General features: G+C 42.4%; 1 long non-coding RNA gene across 1 annotated transcript; it reads right to left on the minus strand.

Annotated features, from left to right (window-relative positions):
• Positions 1 to 4,289: 4,289 nt before the first annotated feature.
• Positions 4,290 to 7,295, minus strand: LOC311247588. Its single transcript, XR_014620855.1, has 6 exons — positions 7,190 to 7,295; positions 6,276 to 6,305; positions 6,050 to 6,104; positions 5,717 to 5,801; positions 5,205 to 5,278; positions 4,290 to 4,418 (listed from the first exon to the last, which is right to left on the minus strand). It is a non-coding gene; the product is annotated as an uncharacterized lncRNA (long non-coding RNA).
• Between the last annotated feature and the right edge of the window lie 1,586 nt (positions 7,296 to 8,881).

Genomic DNA, 8,881 nt, shown 5'->3' on the forward strand with positions numbered 1-8,881 from the left:
ATACTCACAACCACAGCAGGGGACACAACTATTTTGTTACCCTGCCATGTGGCGGACAGACCTCGCAAATGTCACTCGCCCAATAGCCTCCAGCTGCAACCACTCGAGTCCCTGAGTGATGATTGCTTGGCGCCGCCTCGGTAGAAAAAATTCCCTTTTCATGATATTTGGCGCCTCTGATTGGCTCAATTTTGTTTCAATCTGTATGCATCTACAAATCATATTATACCAGGTAGTCAATTCCGTTAGACTGCGAATCAAATTGACGGATCTCCCCAATCAAATTGACGGAAATCCGTCTTGAGACGGAACACTTTAATGCCTGCATTCAACATCGATTATCTATTGTTCAGGATGTAGGAACGTTATACTTTTTCATTCATACAAAAATACCTTCTAGAATATAAGTATGTTTTATCATTTCCTGTAGTAATTCCTAGAACGTGAGTTATAGACCTAAATGCATCGATTGCCGTTTATTCCCTAGACACGCTATATTAAAAAATTCAACTGTATATGATCGTATACGTTATGCGTCATCATGCACGGAGGAAAGGGGGGGGGGGCGGCGTTTATAATTACGTGATCGTCAGTAAATGCTTTATGTAGTATGGGTGATATATTGATCAGATGGTTTGCAGTGAAATGAATAAATTGGGCTGAAAATAACCAGGGTTTAGCCCAGTCAGATTTAAGGCTTTAAGACTTTTTAATGCCAATCAGAATTAAATTTAATACCAATTTCACGATAACAAAATGGCAAAAATCATGGGTACTCTCAGTACTCATTCAAGGGTACTACGACTATGCCTGCACCTCATGGTACCAAAGCACCTCAAAGGCACTAAAAACAAGATTACAAACATCACAAAACAAACTGGTCAGACTACTGCTTAACCTCACTCCTAAAACCCACTTTACCCCTGCCCACATTCAAAACCGCTCTTAAAGAGCACCTACGGGAGACTGCAATTCGAAACTGGCCACCGTAAATGTCCACCCCCCCCCCCCCTCCTCCTAATGTACAGTCTCATCCCCATCATATATATATAATATTTTCTGTTAGGATCTCTGGGTAACAGTACTGTATATTATTTGCATATCGTATATGTCACAAATGTAACAGTACTACAGTATATACCTGTATGTCATGTATGTCCCTATGCCATAAATGTCATGATGTCATGTATGTTTTTACTGTATTTATTTCTGTATATGTTCGGACAGAGATACGGGATGGTTTGAAAGCTCGGCGTTGCTAATAAATATTTTTAATATTTTTTTATAAACTGCTCAAAGCGGCATTATTTCCGCCGTTGGGTGATCACAGCGCCTGCGCACCATCCCGTATCTCTGTCCGAAACCCTCGTGCAACTGTGAGCACATTTGTAATGTCTCTGTGATACTTGTATAACGAACGGTTCGGCCAGAACCAGTCCTTCAGGGTAAATCTAGGTTGGTTTCCCATTGAGGAGCAAGTGACTGTGGATTCACTCGGTGCAGCACAGTCACGAAAGGGGCTATGGACCCTGATGTAAACAAGACAAACGTCTTTCTCTGGTCTGCATCACCTTAACAATTGTGTGTATTGAACCGTACTGTATTGTACCCATTCTGCAATCTGTTAAATAAAGTTTTCATTCATTCATTCAGCCAGCCGCCGCGCTCACTGGGGCTATTGATAGCGTCAATTAATTGTTGTTGTTGTTGGTACTGCCGCTGCGGATGTGAACGGGGCCGGAGGGGCTTTGGGAGGATGGGAAAGTTATTATTATTATTATTATTATAATAGTAATTGGCTATCATACGTGCCTAGCTAGCGTTAGCTAAAAGAGCCCTCGCAGTGAAGTTATTATTATTATAGCTATCATACTGCAATATAAACTGAGTTTTATAGTGAAAAGAGCAGCTTTATTTTGGTCAAGATTGAAGGCTCTATATTGCAGGAAATTGCACATACAGGTGTTCATTAAATGTAAAAAAAATAAAATAAAAAAAAAGAATAAAAAAGAATCTTGCACCCCCACTTTCAACTATAACTAGGCGGCCATGGGTGTATATATGAATTTTGAATGCCATGGCGAAAAAATTCAATATTGATCTCAATAACGCTGTACAGCGAGATCCAATAGGGTCCAGCTGCAGACTCGGAGCCTCGGTCCAGATTGGAACTTCCGCCCTGCCACAGGACTATTACTCCTGTGACAGGGCAATGCGCTGATTGGCGGAAAGTACGGAAGTATCTCGAAGTACGTCTGACGTATCTCGAATTATGTCTGACGTTTCTCTACGTTAGCGAACATTAAACGTTGTATTCATAAAATAATATAAATTCAGCAGCATGGGGAGGGCCGGGGGGAGGGGAGGTACAGGTAGTAGAAGACATAGAGGTACAGGTCACATAATTATAGTACAGTGGAGAAGTAAAAATAGAATAAAAAGGCAGTGGAAACAATATACAATATTATTAACTCTAATAATAACACGCCTCGCAGGCTCATTATAATACGAGAGCCGTGGGTCTGCATTGTATAGAGCGGATCCCCCGGCCGTATTCAAGCGCTGGAGCGCTTTGCCATGGATAAAACTGTATTAATATAGTAGTAATAATAGTAGTTGGCTAGTTGCGCGCTTCTGGCCACCTCCCGCAGTGCGCGCATACACACATACTGTCTGTAGCCTATACAGTACGTGCAAAATTAGTTGTCAAGAGCCAATCGCACAGGTTGCCTCATCTCATCTGGCTCTGCAAATAGATCTAGAGTCTGAATATCATATATAGCCTGCTGATGATCTCTCTCAAATCCATTCTGAGAACGGAATGCAGTGCCTGCGACGCGGGTCTTGATTGATTGATTGATTGATTGATTGATTGAAAATTGTATTAACAGATCATGCTGGACCTACAAAAGGCCTTTGACACTGTCAATCACTCCATTCTTGATTGAACATTTTATTAACAGATTGCAGAATGGGTACAGTACAGTACAGCTCAATACACACAATTGTTAAGGGGATGCAGACCAGAGAAAGACTTTCGCCTTGGGGGGGGGGGGGGTCGGGTAGGAGGGGTGGGTGGGTGGGGGACACTGTGCAACTGTACAAGCAAAACTGTACATTGGAATATTGACAAAACCATACTTGGTCATTTACTGTACATTGGAGGGGGTTGGGTTACAACACAGGAGCAGAGTATAAACAACAGTACAGGAATGAGAAACAGTACTGTACTGTTTTGTAGGTCCAGCATGATCTGTTAATACAATTTTCAATCAATCAATCAATCAATCAATCAATCAATCAATCAAGACCCTCGTCGCGGGCACTGCATTCCGTTCTCAGAATGGATTTGAGACGAGAGAGAGAGAGAGAGAGAGAGAGAGAGAGATCATCAGAAGGCTATATATGATATTCAGACTCTAGATCTATTTGCAGAGCCAGATGAGATGAGGCAACCTGTGCGATTGGCTCTTGACAACTAATTTTGCACGTACTGTATAGGCTACAGACAGTATGTGTGTATGTGCGCACTGCGGGAGGTGGCCAGAAGCGCGCAACTAGCCAACTACTATTATTACTACTATATTAATACAGTTTGATCCATCGCAAAGCGCTCCAGCGCTTGAATACGGCCGGGGGATCCGCTCTATACAATGCAGACCCACGGCTCTCGTATTATAATGAGCCCGCGAGGCGTGTTATTATTAGAGTTAATAATATTGTATATTGTTTCCACTGCCTTTTTATTCTATTTTTACTTCTCCACTGTACTATAATTATGTGACCTGTACCTCTATGTCTTCTACTACCTGTACCTCCCCTCCCCCCGGCCCTCCCCATGCTGCTGAATTTATATTATTTTATGAATACAACGTTTAATGTTCGCTAACGTAGAGAAACGTCAGACGTAATTCGAGATACGTCAGACGTACTTCGAGATACTTCCGTACTTTCCGCCAATCAGCGCATTGCCCTGTCACAGGAGTAATAGTCCTGTGGCAGGGCGGAAGTTCCAATCTGGACCGAGGCTCCGAGCGGAAGTTCCAATCTGGACCGAGGCTCCGAGTCTGCAGCTCGACCCTACTTGCGAGATCTGGCGGTCAAAGCATGGCGGGCAATAACCCTTTACAGCGTGGATGTGTTAATAATGATTTGAAGATGTTTACACTTTTTTTTACAACCCTACTGTTCTCCCAAGAATTAAATAAAGGTTTGATGATGATGACATGTCCTAGAAGAGAGATATAGATAGAGTGGGTGTGTTTGTGTTTGTACATGGAAGTTATACTCACATCAGCTTAAGGGAGATGCCATCCATGTCAATTCAGCATAGGATGATTCAGATGGCCTTGTGGTCAGCAGGGTCCCCCTCTGGCTGCTGGCCTCTGGTAGAGGTGTAGATCACCAGTGTCATCCCTCTGAGAACACAATTAGACTTTAGACAGTGGCTTGCGAGCACGATGAGCCTCATTTCTTTATTTTGTGATTGCTCTATCTATCTGATCTTATTACAAAATACTTGCCTCCTAGATCACTAAATGCGGGGCTCCTATCCTATTGAACATATTTTACTTTGTGTGTTTATTTTAACAATAATTTGTGATGCCATCACACAAACTGGCATTTAAAGGGTCAAATTTCAAAAAGTCCTGCACCAGAATGCAGGAAATTAAGTTTTTGTAACAAAATAATTGTGTGTGTGTGTGTGTGTGTGTGTGTGTGTGTGTGCGTGTGTGTGAGAGAGAGAGAGAGAGAGAGAGAATGATGGACAATTGCTTGCTGTGTGAGAGAGAGAGAGAGAGAGAGAGAGAGAGAGAGAGAGAGAGAGAGAGAGAGAGAGAGAGAGAGAGAGATAGAGATTAAGTACATTTGCTGAAATACAGTTGTTCTTAATTTTCTCACTTGCTATGTGAGAATGTTAGTTATTATGTTCTCAATGCCCTTGCATTGTATGAGTTGTGTGGACGCGTTTGCTAGTTCTAGTGCTATCCCTTTGTACATTGTGGCTGTGTCTGACAAAAGTTAACAATAAATAATGGTATTAGGAATACATTTGCCTCCTGCGTGAACTGTGCATAGCTGAATAGACTGTATTTTAACACCGGTCATATGGTGGTACTTGGAGAGCCAGCTACATTCTCAGGTGGTACTTGGTGTAAAAAGTTTGAGAACCACTGATCTATCATGTATAAAATTCAACTCACAATTCTACATGGGCTTCAGGTGGTGGTCTGCGTCTTCAGGTGGTGACATACTTCCCGCAACTGGCGAAGAATCTCTGAAATATTGGATTGTTTGACAGTGACACACAACAGAATATTATTTTATGCCTGAATTTCCCCAAAATGGCTAATTGGACAGCACTTCTCCACCATCAGTGGCTATACGTGTCAGATAGGTGCAGATAGGAGAATCTGTCTGAATGACAAAGAAATCGCTTAACTCTCCCTCCCTCGGCCGCTATTGGCGCGACGGTGTAGCGGTCATTCCTATATGGCTATGACTATGAGCCCAGATGCAACGAGTAATTGTCTACTCAAAATCAACTAAGTGTCATGATTACGTCATTACAACCTGGGACTTGGATGGGAGAGCAGGAAAGATCCAATGTCTTCAGTCAAAAATCCGCCAATCAATGCAAAGGTAAACATACGTCTTTAGAGACGTTTTATATAAGAATAAACACCAGTGAACTTGTGTATAAAATTCAACTCACGCTACAGGCAGTCTCTGCCTGCGTGCAACTGCTGGTCTCTGGTGGTAATTCAGGAATGGCTTCAAGTTCCTCTGGCGAAGAATCTCTGAAATATTGAATACGACAATAAAAATGTTATGCCAGTGAGAGAGGGAGACGGAGATAGAGGGAGAGACAGACATAGCACTGCTGTGTCATCAAATGACAAAGGCTTTGGCAATGTAGGTGTTGTGTGAAGTGGAGGGGGTCGAGGTGAGAGAGACAGAAAGACAGAGATGAAAACACAGATAAAGGTGTGAAGTTTGAAGTGGGGTGAGAGAGACAGACAATATTGAATTGAAAGATAATACTTACTGAGCTGAATCAATGGCAGTGTGGTAATAGGGGCTGGAGTTATACATTGGCATTCCTAGAGAAAGAGCAACATAATTAACAAAATAAGGAAAAAATAAGCACCATCAAAGTAGTTATCAATGAGCACCATATAACCTACAGTAGCAAGTGTACCTAGCTCCATATACCTAGCGCATGTCTGGTGGTAAAAACAAAACATGATTTGAGAATGTGTTAGTTAACTCACCTTGATAGCGGCGATGATTGCCAGCGAATTCTAAAAAGAAGACGATCAAAATATTCAAAAAACCTTGTATGCAATTTATCAAGACTGTGTATATTATATATATATATGTTTAGAGTAGCAGGAGCTAGAAGTTCAAATATGTCAGTCTTTCAAAGCCCCATTTTTTATATATAACAAAAGGCAGAATGAACATCACTGCCGCCCTGCTGGATTAAATTCTGAATTGCAGGTAGGCCTGAATAAGTATTTACTGTGCAAAATAACCAAAACCAGATAAATAATATCTGTTTTTTTATGAAGCACAGATCATGTTAATTAAGTATTCTGAGTCTGAGCAGACAGAAAACCATCTTACCCTCAGCAAGGGATTACTTTGTGCTGAAGACCCACAATGCAACACAACAACTGCAAGCTAAAATGCCTCACATACAAAACGAAATAAAATAGAGCCATGGTTGTGTCCCAAGTTTAACACAATTGAACTATAATAAAGTATTTGTTAACACTAGTTACAACAATGCTTATGTAACTATTAAAAACGTACATTTTAATCACGAAACAAAATGGCAGAATAACGTTAGCTAGCATGATAGCTAGCTAACGTTAGTAGCTATAATAATATGCATCACTATTTGCTCAAACAAGCTCCAAACTATTTGCCACGGCACAGAGATAACATTTAGTCAAACGATAACAGCCCGGTGATGGTATCTGAACAGAATCATACTATTCCCATAAGAACTCACTTACCAGTTAAGTACCATCTAGCATGTTAGCTAATAATGCTAACAAGCTTCGTTCTAGCCTACTAGTTGCCACCACGGTAATAATTCACAAAGTAGCATGTAGTCAAACGATGACAGCAAGATTATGGTATGTGAATGGCATAATACATAATATTGTCAATGACTTACCAAGGAGTTTGGCTCAGACTATTTGTCAAGCAGTCAGTGAAGACACCATCCATCGCGCCAAAGTGTTTGAATACCTCAAGTCCCGTGAGATCTTCTAGGTCTCGCGAGTTGCTTAGGACTATACCCTCTCGAAGGGGAGGGGAGGGGGAGGAGGGGAGGGGGAATCTACTAAATTGATTCAACGACAGTTTTTCAAATGTTGAAATGGTATCTGTAATTAAATATTGAATCAACATAGCTTTTTCAACCTCAACCAAAAATAACCAATCTGACTGTACATTGGAGGTGGTTGGGTGGGTGGGGGGGTTGGGTAGGAGGGGTGGGTGGGGGACACTGTACAACTGTACATAAATATTACAGTGACAGTCCAGTTGAGTTAATGGATGGAGGGGGGGGGGGGGCGTTGACTTGCAACGGATGGACTATAGTGCAGCAATGCAAGTTCAATTCACAGTTATTACTACAGACCGGTGGCACTCACCTCTGTGGTCATGAAATGTTTCGAGAGGCTGGTCAAGGACCACATTTGTGCCTCCCTCCCCAGTGATATGGACCCTATGCAATTTGCATACAGTTCAAACAGGTCCACTGACGACGCGGTCTCCCAGGTACTGCACAGCACCCTCTCTCACCTTGACCGTCAGAAGGGGGGCTATGTGAGACTGTTGTTCATACAGCTCAGCGTTCAACACCATAGTCCCCATCACCAGACTGGTGGACAAGCTGATCGAGCTGGGTCCGAGCTCCGCCCTGAGCGCCTGGGTACTGGACTTTCTGAGTGAAAGACCCCAGGCGGTCAGGGTGGGGGGTCAGACCTCCAACACCATCACCCAATTCAATTTCATCAATTTCATCTCTGTGCGTCAGAGTTAATTTTTTTACAGAGCGCTAGCTGCTCCCTACTTCCAGTCCTTGTGCTAAACTATAGGCTATAGTTGCTTGCTTCCAGCCCTTGTGCTAAGCTATAGCTAGCTGGTCCCTATACTGCTTCCAGCCCTTGTGCTAAGCTATATAGCTAGCTGCTCCCTACTGCTTCCAGCCCTTGTGCTAAGCTATAGGCTAGCTGGTCCCTATACTGCTTCCAGCCCTTGTGCTAAGCTATAGCTAGCTGCTCCCTACTGCTTCCAGCCCTTGTGCTAAGCTATAGGCTAGCTGGTCCCTATACTGCTTCCAGCCCTTGTGCTAAGCTATAGCTAGCTGGTCCCTATACTGCTTCCAGCCCTTGTGCTAAGCTATAGCTAGCTGCTCCCTACTGCTTCCAGCCCTTGTGCTAAGCTATATGCTAGCTGGTCCCTATACTGCTTCCAGCACACACACCCACACGCACACACTCACTCAAACAACAACACACTGCAGCACCCACTCTCCACACTTTAGATCACACAAACACACTTACACTTTATATTTATTGATAAAGGATTTGCACTACAACTCGTACACCTACTGTGAATTGTACCTAAACTGCACCTCGTCCATTTATGCCTTGCACTATATAGTATTGTATATTAGTACACTGCACAGTATTGTATATTGTATGGTAACTACGTCTATGAACATTGTACATATGTCTAAACTGAACACTGTGACCTCTTTTTTTACTTCTAATTTTTACTATGTTTTTATTTCATACTTACCTTGTCATGCACAGTCTCTGGAGCGCAACAGTAAGAAGCATTTTGTACAAAAGTATTC

Source organism: Notolepis coatsorum (assembly GCF_963971535.1).
Source record: "Notolepis coatsorum genome assembly, contig: SCAFFOLD_2178, whole genome shotgun sequence".
Taxonomy (NCBI): domain Eukaryota; kingdom Metazoa; phylum Chordata; class Actinopteri; order Aulopiformes; family Paralepididae; genus Notolepis; species Notolepis coatsorum.